Source organism: Mustela lutreola, chromosome 6 (assembly GCF_030435805.1).
Source record: "Mustela lutreola isolate mMusLut2 chromosome 6, mMusLut2.pri, whole genome shotgun sequence".
Lineage (NCBI taxonomy): Eukaryota > Metazoa > Chordata > Mammalia > Carnivora > Mustelidae > Mustela > Mustela lutreola.
The window spans coordinates 109,781,752-109,794,392 of record NC_081295.1 but is presented as its reverse complement, the minus strand read 5'-3'; the positions used below and the strand labels follow the sequence as shown (position 1 = coordinate 109,794,392).

Here is a 12,641-nt window from a genome sequence, read left to right as displayed (position 1 = left end):
AAGGAGCAGGAAACTTTTGCTTGTCATTAGTCTAGCTCCAAGGCTTACTATTTTAGATTTGGTGAGTGCTGTGAAGTGTGTAAACCTGGTGATTCACAGACCTGTACCCCTGGGGATAAAAATATATGTTTATAAAAAATAAAAAAAATAAAAAATAAAATTTAAAAAAAAAAAAATTAAATTGAAATTATAAAGACCTGATCACTACATTTTATGCCATTATATTCATCTTTAACATTTATGATTTTATGATCTCATTTCCTTTTCCTTAAATTTAATCTCCTAATTGCTTAACAATCATCCTCTATTACATGTTGGCCTATGGATGGTAGAAATGGATAGAGTAAACTCATAATGTCTGATTACTTAGTCCTTTTTGACTCGCTGATTTAGTCTCTACCTTCCTCTTATTTATTGAGCTTTGTTAAAATTCACTTATGACTTCCAAAGAGTCTAATCTAGTTCCTTTACTGCAGCTACAGTATGAAAGTACATTAGATGAATATGATACATAGCATCTCCACATGACCAGAATAAAGTAAAGGACTCTTCTGGAGTTTTATTCTCTATAATACAAAGTTCATTAACCTTATTTCAAATATATTTGTATTAGACCCTAAGAATTTCTGTCTCATGACTCCTGTGATTTCAAACAAGGTGAGGCAATAGACTAGCATGTTTACATTTTAATCTGAAAGTTATCTTGCAGTAATAGGGTTTTCTTTGAGGATATTAAAATGAGTTGAGAAGCATGCCTGCAGAGACCACACTGTGCACAGAATGAGCCAAATCATCCCATTCCATTCAATTAGATATGGTAAGAAAGATAAACATAACAAATGAGCCTGTGGAATATGCAAACAGCATCAAGAAAAAAAAATAGGAATAAGAAAGCTGCTTCTACGCAGTAAGCAAGCACTGGTACTTTGGCAAAAGATTTAAGTGATTTTTCCTCCAGACATTAATAAAGTTCTAATAAAGTTATTATCTAAAGAGTAGTATTAAATAGAGCGTCAAGCCATTAGCTTACTCCAAACGACATGAATATCGTTTTCCCTGCTAGGTGTTTAAAAATCACCTTCATTTCCTGAAGTGTCATTTTGCTTAATGATTTATCTTTTATGAATCTCCTTTTGACCCACTCATGCCTAAATTTTATTAACATTAGTAGATATAAAGCAGCATATATTTTTGAGAGTAAAAGAAATAGAAAATAATAGAAAGGTAATGTATCATGCAGAATTTTACTGTAGCTTGTTGAAAAGTGTTTTGGTGACTGAAGAAAGAGAGGGATGATTCCTCTCCTAACTTCTATTGAACATAGTACTGAAAGTCATAGCCAGAGCAATTAGGCAAGGAAAAAATAAATAAATAAATAAATAAAGGCATCCAAATGAGAAAGGAAGAAGTAAAATTGTTTTGATTGGATGATATGATCTTATACATAAAAATCCTAAAGACTCCACAGGAAAAACTGCTAGAGGTAATAAATAAATTTGGTAAAGTTTTAGGATATAAACTTGACATACAAAAATCAGTTGTATTTTTATACAATCATAATGAACTATCTGAAAGAGAAATACAGAAAGCAATCTCATTTAAACTAGCACCAAAAATAATAAACTACTCAGGAATATATTTGACCAAGAAGTTGAAAGAATTAGACAGTGCAAACTATAAGACATTTTGATGAGAGAAATTAAAGAAGAAACAAATAAGTGGAAAGATATTTCAAGTTCTTGGATTGTAAGTATTAATATTGTAAAAATTTCCATGCTACGCAAAGCTGACTAGAGTCAATGCAATTTCTACCCAAATTCCAAGGGCAATTTTTAATAGAAATAGAAAAGAAATCCTAAGATTTGTATGGAACAAGAAGAGGTTCTGCAAAGCCAAAGAAATCTTAAAAAAGATGAGCAAAAGTGACGGCATCAAAGTTCCTTATTTCAGAGTATATTACAAAGCTATATTAATCAAAACAGTATGGTACTGGCATTAAAAACAGACACAGCATAGCTAACCCAGAAATAAACCCATGCACATATGGTCAGTTAATTTACAACAAAGAAGCCAAGAACACACAATGAGAAAAGGATAGTTTCTTCAATAAGTGGTATTGTGAAAACTAGACAGCCAAATGCAAAAGAAGGAAACTTGACCATATCTTACACCATACTCAAAAATCAACTCAAGATGAATTAAAGACTTAAAGGTAAGACCTGAAGGCATGAAGATCCTAGAAGAATATATGGAAGAAAAAACTCCTTGACATGGGTCTCAGTAATGCTTTTTTTGGATAAGTCACCAAAAGCACAGGCAACAAAAACTAAAATAAACAGGCTGGGATACATCTAACTCAAAAATGCCTACATAGCAAAGAAACAATCAGTGCATTAAAAAAAGTAATCTAGGGGCACCTGGGTGGCTCAGTGGGTTAAGCCGCTGCCTTCGGCTCAGGTCATGATCTCAGGGTCCTGGGATTGAGTCCCGCATCGGGCTCTCTGCTCCTCGGGGAGCCTGCTTCCTCCTCTCTCTCTCTCTCTCTCTCTCTGCCTGCCTCTCTGCCTACTTGTGATCTCTCTGTGTCAAATAAATAAATAAAATCTTTTTTTAAAAAAAAGTAATCTATAGAATTGAAGAAAATATTTTTGGATTATATATTGGATAAGGGGTTAATATCCAAGATGTGTAAAACTCCTACAACTGAGTACAAATAAAAAAAAAAAAATTAAAAATTCAGCAAAGGACCTGAATAGACATTTTTATTTTTAAGGAAGACATACATGGGTGCCTGGTTGCTCAGTCGTTAAGTGTCTGCCTTTGGCTCAGGTTGTGAACCCAGGGTCCTGGGATCCAGCCCTACATTGGGCTCTCTGCTCAGTGGGAAGCCTGCTTCTCTTTCTCCCATTCCCCCTGCTTGTGCTACCTTTATTTTGTATCTCTCTGTCAAATAAATAAATAAAATCTTTTTAAAAAGTTTTAAAAATTAAGGAAGACATACAAATGGCCAACAGGTTTATGAAAAGGTGTTAAATTTCACTAATTATCATGGAAGTACAAATCAAAGCCACAAGGAGATACTACCTCATACATACATATAATGCATGTCAATTAATCCTCATTAATTTGTAAAAATTAAAAATATTGTGACCACAGTATCCAAAGACTAGCTGATGGCCCTTGATCAATCATTAATCATTCTGCAGTCTTGTTCTATGATGTCTGGTCATTCTAATCATCTCCTTGAAAATTCTGTTTTCTACTATTGATCTATGACTCTGGTAGTCCCCAGTCATTTTAAAATACTAGGAAGTCAGTGAAGGGCTTTTGTTAATAGTGATAATATGCCTAACACATTATATGTGCTCCTATGTATTGATTTGATCACTGCATAACCACATTATGGCATATTTCTAGGTAATGCTTCTAGATCATTTTACACATTTCTTATAAAAATAATTTACTTTCACATTTTCAATTTTTATTTTTGTGTAAATAGTTCCAAAATGCATTTAACACATGTTGGTTCCTAACCTTTTCTCCAATACCATATTTCTAGCTTTCTTTATTTACAATTGGTTGCAACCAAACCTTAATGTATTAAAAAATGAATTGGGGTGCTTGGGTGGCTCAGTCATTTTACCTAACATAGCAAAAATATGTCTAGCTACATTTCAAGTCTTCTAATAAACAAAAGGGCAGGTACCTATTGTGTCAGGCAGAGCAGCTCTAGAAGACAGAATTCACCTCAATACCTTTCCTGACTATTCCAGCATTATTACTCTCTCCTTTTTTCTTCCTCACAATATTAAATACTTCAAAGATAGAGGAAAACATAAGAGTTCTGAAGTAATGTAGTAAAACTAATGATCTTGAATCTCATTCTACTATTTCTGATGGACCTAATGTTTAAATATTATGAGTCCTCAGTTTTGTTCTCTGAAATACATGTACATAATTTAGAAGTTAACAGTACCTCAAGCCTTATAACCAAGCTCAGAAATCTGCTTTCTAAATTCTTTTCACTCCTGGATCACACTCATTACAGTTAACCACTCTCAGTTCATTTAATCATTTCTTCTTGTACTTTCCTCCATATTTTAAAAATATGTAATCTGGAGGCACCTGGGTGGCTCAGTGGTTAAGCCTCTGCCTTCGGTTCAGGTCATGATCCCAGTGTCCTGGGATCGAGCCCCACATAGTGCTCTCTGCTCTGCCTGCCTCTCTGCCTACTTGTGATCTCTGTGTGTCAAATAAATAAAGTAAAAATCTTTTAAAAAAGTAATCTACTTTTATGTTTTCATGTCCTTTATTATTTATTAATTTCCAAATATAGAAAATGAGGATGTTGTTTTCTTAAAATTACCTTCTTTTTATCCATGCTTTCAAATGTTCTCTCTCCTCTTTCTCTACAACTTCCTAGCATATTTATACTACAATTTTTGGTTGAATCAATACATTACTTGGATCATGTAGATGTTACTTGCACTAAGAGACTCTAGTATGTTTACGTTCTATTTCTTGAACATCTCATAGTTTTCTCTTGAAGAAATAATCTTGACATCCTTTTGTTTTCTTATTTGTCGTTATATCTGTGAATATTTTTTTTCTCCAGCTTTCCAGTCTGACTTGGAGCCTCATAATCCCCACTGAATGTGGCAAAACACATCAGATAAAATAACTTTTATTTTGTTAGGGGTATCTTTCCTCCTTGATCATTCTCCCCCACTGTTCCATTCTGGATTGGATGTTGTTAAGATCAGTATATATATATATATATATATATATATATATATATATATATATTCTGATTCCCCTGCTTCATTTTTCCCTTCCTTTTTCTAATGTCCTCCATGCTGTTCCTTATGTTCCACAAATAAGTGAAACCATGTCACTTAAAGCTCTCTCTCGTGTTGGATCTCTTGTATAGTATTGATTTCTGGTTGACTATTTCCCATCCTGTTTAGAAAAGCATATAGTCACAGTAGTATCCTGAACATGTGTGTTTTGGTGATACATTAGGTTTGAGAATTTGCATGCTGAAGCATTTCATTTTCAGAAATAAGGCACTGTAAAAATGCATTTAGACATATACCAAAAATAGTGAGCAGATCCTGTCCTTAACCCAGCTCTATCCTCAAAATGCAGCACAATACAGTTCTTACCTTCTGGGAGTGAAGATCTAAATGGAGGGAAGGTGGAATGTGGTGTGTGTGGAAAGGGCAGGGAACTTTTCCACAGACAGGAGAGAGACAGATGATGGTCCCCTTATCCTTATTTTTCCTGGTCTATTTGGGAACGAATGTAACTGGCAGCAAATAAATTTGTATTTACTGGAATTCCTCCTCAGTCCTGACAATCTAAATGGCCTTGTGGACACATAACCAACCCTTTTGACCTTACTAACAGAGAGGACAAACACCATCATGTGAATCTAATGAGAACTTGGGCCTTTAGAACATGTAGAACATTTAGAACATGCAGTGAGAACCCAGTACTTCTCGACAGGGAGATGTGAAGGCTTAACTTTACAGTAATAACAACTTCAGTGGTAAATTTACTAAGTTTAAGTTTTTGAACCTTGCTTATTGTTATGGTGAGGATTATACTGCATTATCTTACCAACTGAATACTTTAGGGAGTTGATTATAATTTTTGCAATAATTTTCCCTCTCAAGTTTAAAACATTCATCTGTTGTTTCCTAACTTCTAGAATTGCTGTTGAAATGTCTGGTGATATTTCAGAATGAAGATTCAAACTAACTTCTCTTAGCCTCAGTAAAAATTCACCCCTACCTCATTCCTACTTGATGTCGATGAGTCTGGAAACCTCACATTCAGCTTTGCAGAAAGTAAAACTCCGTTCTCCTGCTTGGGTGGAGACAGAAGGTTGTCTGCTTTCCTGGTTTGGGGAGAGATGTGGGAGTTTAAATATTTCCTGTACCTTATTTTCAATCAGTTCTTTTGTTTCCTTCCAACCTCTCACAGACCTCACAATCCAAGTATTAGGTGATTGAAGCTTTCAAAGTCTTCTTGATCTTGATTGGCTCCCTTCACACTCTGGTAATGATAGATCTCAGCATCCCTTACTTTGATAATATTAACATTTATCAATCTTCAAAATTGTGTTGGCTTTTCTTGTCTTCTGTGGTTCCTTCCTATACTTTGCTCACTTTTCTTTTACTCAGTTCTACAATTTTATACCTTTACTGTGACTTCATTTGATTTTTTCTTTTTTTTCTCATTAAACTTTTGTTTTAAAGGGTCTCAAAATTCTGTGACAGATTTTTGTCAGATTGTTTCCATTAAAAAGTACTGATTTTAAAAACTAATAACTTAAAACTGCCACACACACACACAAAAAAAAAAATGGTCCACAAAACATTCTCCTTTCCTTCTGAAGGTTTTACGATGCATTGTTATCATTAACCAGTCTTTTACTATAAAACTTAAATGGCCAATTGACACAAATAGTTCTGAGACCGTTCTTCCACCACTGATTAAGACTGGGGTGTCAGGTGTTGGGGATAATATTCATTTAGCCTTCTGAACTTTCTGGGCAGACTTGGTGACGTTGCCAGCTCCAGCTGCCTTGTCCACAGCTTTGATGACACCCACAGCAACCGTCTATCTCCTGTCATGAACAGCAAAACGGCCTAGAGGAGGATAGTCAGAGAAGCTCTCAACACACATAGGCTTGCCAGGAACCATATCAACAATGGCAGCATCACCAGATTTCAAGAACTTGGGACCATCTTCCAGCTTTTTTCCAGAACGACGATCTATCTTCTTCTTCAGCTCAGCAAACTTGCAAGCAATGTGAGCTGTGTAACAATCCAGCACAGGTGCATATCCAGCACTAATTTGGCCTGGATGGTTCAGGATAATCACCTGGGCTGTGAAGCCAGCTGCTTCCACTGGTGGGTCATTTTTGCTGTCACCAGCCACATTGCCATGACAAACATTCTTGACATTAAAGCCTGCATTGTCCCCAGGAAGAGCCTCACTCAAAGCTTCATGGTGCATTTCAACAGACTTGACTTCAGTTGTAATATTGTCTGGAGCAAAGGTGACCACCATGCCAGGCTTAAGAACACCAGTCTCCACTCAGCCCATAGGGACAATACCAATACCACCAATTTTGTATACGTCCTGGAGAGGCAGACGCAAGGGGCTTGTCATTTGGACGAGTTGGTGGCAGATTGCAATCCAGAGCTTCAAGCAGTGTGGTTCCACTGGCATTCCCATCTTTACGGGTGAATTTCCATCCCTTGAACCAAGGCATGTTAGCACTTGGATCCAGCATGTTGTCACCATTCCAACCAGAAATTGGCACAAATGCTACTGTGTCAGGGTTGTAGCCAATTTTCTTAATGTAGGTGCTGACTTCCTTAATGATTTCCTCGTATCTCTTCTGGCTGTAGGGTGGCTCAGTGGAATCCATTTTGTTAACACCAACAATTAGTTGTTTTACACCCAGTGTGTAAGCCAGAAGGGCATGCTCACGGGTCTGCCCGTTCTTGGAGATACCTGCTTCAAATTCACCAACACCAGCAGCAACAATCAGGACAGCACTGTCAGCCTGAGATGTGCCTGTCATCATGATTTTGATAAAGTCTCTGTGCCCTGGAGCATCAGTGATGGTCACATAATACTTGCTGGTCTCGAATTTCCACAGGGAGATATCAGTGGTGATACCACGTTCACGTTCAGCTTTCAGTTTATCCAAGACCCAGGCATACTTGAAGGAGCCTTTTCTCATCTCAGCAGCCTCCTTCTCAAAATTTTCAATAGTTCTTTTTTCAATCCCACCACATTTGTAGATCAGATGACCAGGAGGGATAAACTTGCCTGAATCTATGTATCTGAGGACGGCGATGTTGATATGAGTCTTTTCCTTTCCCATTCTGGTTTAGGTTGAGCGGTGGTTTTCACGACAACTTTGTTGTGGAGGCAAAAACATTGCAAAAAAGCTTCATTTGAACTTTCTGAGAAAACAGTGAAGTCTCAGCTTCCTTAAGATGACACTAATTCAGAAAGAGTCTGGAAACCTCCCATTCAACTTTGCAGAAAGTAAAACTCCATTCTCCTGCTTCGTGGAAAATAAAACTTTGTCTTTATGTTTTATATGTCTTTATGTTTTAACGTGAAATTAGACTAAAATTACCTCTTCTCAAATCAGAGACTATAACCTCTGTTTATTTTGTCTTCACCTTAAAGAGCTGAATATATACAGAATACACTCTATAGTTACTAATGAGGTTTGTATCAAAAGTTCAAAATGGTCCTTGAAAATGTCACGAGACCGTGGCTGCTTTTTGCACAGATACATGAAAAATTCTTTTGTCCGTATAGTAAAGTGAAAGTTCTTTGTACTCAGATACAAAATCTAATCATAAATGATTACTTTAGTCAACATTAAAATAACAATTATATGATTTTTATTTTTACGTAAAGATATAATCATATCTTAATCAATGTAATATAAATACAGTATATAAAAGGAAAAGCAAGCATTGCTTTTTTAATTAAAAGAAACAACTTTCAAATACCTGTTATAATGTATGTTCCATAAAGATAAGATTTTTGTATGTTATGTGTATGTGTTTCTCTGTGTGTGCATGTGCATGTGTGTATATATAGGTGCATGTATGTGTGTGTATATATGGATATGTATGTGTGTATATATATGGATATATATATCATATAAATCAATAAATATTTGTTGAGTTTAATTCTGATGTGGTAATTTTCAAATAATTTTGACAGCAGTATTTTTTCTGTTCTATCTTAATCATTTATAACCCCACTTAGAACAGAGCCTTGCACATAGTACACATCATAATTAGTGAAGAAACATTTATTAAGTGAATAAGGATACGTTGAGTCAAGACTAACATTTTGGCTGATATAGCTCCATTAAATACTTACAGTAGTGATTAGTTATAAGGAGAGAAAAGAGAAGTGAATAGAGGGAAAAGGGAGTGTAGAGAGTAAAAGGAGAGGGAGGAAACAGGTAAAGTATGTTATTTGTGTTTTGGTAACTCTTTTTCAAAGTGTGACCCCACAATTTCAAGTGCTGGAAGTTAAAATGTGCAAGGCCATCAAAAACTAATAAAACTGACAGTACAGATCAACAAAAGAGCAATTGTTAAATTTTATAGATCACAAATATACACATCGAAATGAATAATAATTTCTAAAACTATCCAAGTATTATGTGTTATAAAATGTCAATTGGAATAAAATTTCTAGTGATTACATCCCTAGGGTATTCAGGAAGTGCATTGTCATAGCTTAGAGGAATAAAGGGTAACTTGCTTTTGAAAACTGAGTTAAATGACTCAAAATTGACTGTAATGATAAAAAAACACAGTCATATTTTTCAATGCTTCTAGTCATCTAAAAAAACAACAACGAACACTTTTCTTCATGAATTTTGTTATTGAAAAGGCAATATTTCTAAACATTAACTTATATGCAATTTAAAATATGCATATGTGACATCAACTATCATGCCTTAATTGTTTGTTGTTAAATTTTCAATTACTCAAAATTTCCATTATCAAACTGCACAAGAAGCTATCTGGTGGGGGTCTACTCATTGGGAAAGTGGGAATTGTCTTATACTTGAAATATACTTAGGCATTTATGATAATCCAACTTTAGAACACCTTCGATTCCTATGAGCTTTCTGTAATGTTACTTTTTATTAGTGAGGTGATATCTACTAAGATTAATTTAAATATCATTTAGAAAACTGTGATAATTAAAGAGTGATAACTCCTATTCATGCCTTTTATTCACCATTTTGCTCTTTCTAGAATGAAGTATTCAATCTTTAAAAATGATTATACATATTTATCACTAGAATATTCTGTCATTGTATATTTCTAACAATTGTGGGAAGCAATTTTTTAAGGTATCAGAGCACATCTGATCTGGTTACTGAATCTGCATGTTCATATTAATTTCCTTTTGCTGTTTAAACTTGAGATCCTGCAAATTGTTACACTTAAAAAAAAAGATAAAAACATGAAAACTCTCAGATGCCTTTATCTTCTATATCTAGTCATTATAATTGCTACAGGTTTTTTGCCACAGATTTGTCCTAAGTAGTGTGTGTAATATTCACATACTCCTTGACATTTGTATCAATTAGGTTTTCAATCTCATAACTTTGTTCAATGAGTAAAAAAATTTAGAAAAGGAATATCTCTGATGTATTTTTTTGATCTGTTTATTTATTTATTTTTTAAAAGATTTTATTTATTTATTCGACAGAGAGAAATCACAAGTAGGCAGAGAGGAAGGCAGAGAGAGAGGAGGAAGCAGGCTCCCCGCTGAGCAGAGAGCCCGATTCGGGACTCGATCCCAGGACCCTGAGATCATGACCTGAGCCGAAGGCAGCGGCTTAACCCACTGAGCCACCCAGGCACCCAAGATCTGTTTACTTTTTGTAGCTCCAAGTTTTTATGTAAATTCCTGTTAGTTAACACACTGTATTATATTAGTTTCAGGTGTAGAATTTAGTGATTCATCCTTTACATACAACATCCTGTGTTCATCACAGTTGATAAAAATTAAACATAAAACCACCTGAGAAAATATTGTTTTCAGTATGGCTTCAGTCACAGGGACTGGGCAATCTGATGAAGAATTTTTTTAATATAGTTTTTCATAACTATTGCATTAAAAAAATAATAGGTCTATTCAAGGAAACACAAACCACTCTAGTTTCTTCTTAACAATGTCTCAGGTTTAGGGGTGCCTGGTGGCTCAGTGGGTTGAACCTCTGTCTTCAGCTCAGGTCATGATTTCAGGGTCCTAAGATTGAGCCCCACATAGGGCTCTCTGCTCAGCAGGGAGCCTGCCCCCACCCCTGCCTGCCTCTCTGCCTACTTGTGATCTCTGTCTGTAAGATAAATAAATAAAATCTTCAAAAAAAATAGAGAACAAACAAAAACAATGTGTCATGCTTATAGTCTTATTTTTGTTTTCAGAGGTGTGACATTAAAGGTGTTACTTCATGAAACCATAGAGAAGGAAATTTGTCAGTGAGATTTCTTATCATCTAAATCTTTGAAGTCACCTCACTCCCTGTTAAAACAACAGGTGTGATCTTCATTTCTACACAATTAATCAGAATCTGTATTGTTTCCAGTTTGCCTCCACTCCTTAATCATTAAGTAACTTGAAGGCAGGGCTTTTTCTGGTTACCAATCCCTGCATTGATTATTATCACTATGCAAAGCACAAACTTGGTGCTTAACAAATACTTGGTTGGTGACTCAGCAGATAAATGAGGGTAAAATTTATCAAGTTCTGTACATCAGAGTTTTGTGTATCATCTTTGTTCATATATAAATAAATTTATGGTCCTTATCTACTGTGTTTGCCTAGATTAGGTTTCACTAAGTGGTTAAAAAAGAGGTCATAAAATGACCTAAATATTTTAACTTACATGCTGACAATGTGTTTCTTTTTTATATGGGTCACCAAAATGAAAAAGCAAACAAACAAACAAAATGAAAAAGCAAGCAAACAATATGAAATTTCATATTTCATTCTGAAATATGAAATATATTAATAAAATTACATGATGATATTCTATATAAATAGATGGAATCTGTTTTAAGCTAAATTCAACATATATCACAAACAGGGTCCTAACCAGACCAAAAATAACTTACAAGTGCTATAGAAAATACCTAAATTTTATTTTATTTTATTTTTTTTTAAAGATTTTATTTATTTATTTGACAGAGAGAGATCACAAGTAGGCAGAGAGGCAGGCAGAGAGAAGAGAGAGGGAAGCAGGCTCCCTGCTGAGCAGAGAGCCCGATGTGGGACTCGATCCCAGGACCCTGAGATCATGACCTGAGCCAAAGGAGTGGCTTAACCCACTGAGCCACCCAGGCACCCCAGAAAATACCTAAATTTTAAAGATCACTTGTAACACCAGCAGGTTCACTATTTAAAGCTTACTAAACAAATGATGAATTAATTTACAAATTTTTTTTTTTTTTTTTTACATCAGGGACCATAAATGCTATTCTTCATGTATGGGAGGATTTTGGTGGCTCAGTGTAATATTAATAGCTTATGTTACTTTTCCTACAAAATATTTTTATTGAAGTATAATTAACATAGAGTGTTATGTTAGTTCAGATGTACACCCAGCATTATTTGTTTGTTTCTCAGTGGTCCAAGGGAGGCCAGGGGTTGAAATCTAATAAACGTTATTCTGTTTAATTTATGAGAGTGGTATTTGAAGAAAAAATATTAAAAGTTTGTTCTTTCTTCTGATGTTTCTAAGCTTAGAGAACATAGGTTGCTGACATTCGATAAGTTCACAGTACTAAAAAATTGCATTTAGAATGTAGGCACTCATAGACAAACAGAGCTTGTAGATGGATTAAGAGGCTTGCTAACATTCTTTGATGTCCAGGATCCAGTATTTATTAAAATTAGAGCCATATCTAATCTTCCCACTAAAGTGAGCCCAAAATTGTTTTTTTCTCATATATATTTAAGTTAGAAGTATGTCAGTTTAAAGTATAAGAATCCAAAGAGTTTTTTGTGATTCATGCTCTGTTTTGATTTCTATTGTTTACTAACCATCTCTCTATTAATCAATT

General features: G+C 34.9%; 1 pseudogene; it reads right to left on the bottom strand.

The window, feature by feature from the left end:
• Positions 1 to 6,529: 6,529 nt before the first annotated feature.
• On the bottom strand, positions 6,530 to 7,927 carry LOC131834151 (elongation factor 1-alpha 1-like; annotated as a pseudogene).
• Between the last annotated feature and the right edge of the window lie 4,714 nt (positions 7,928 to 12,641).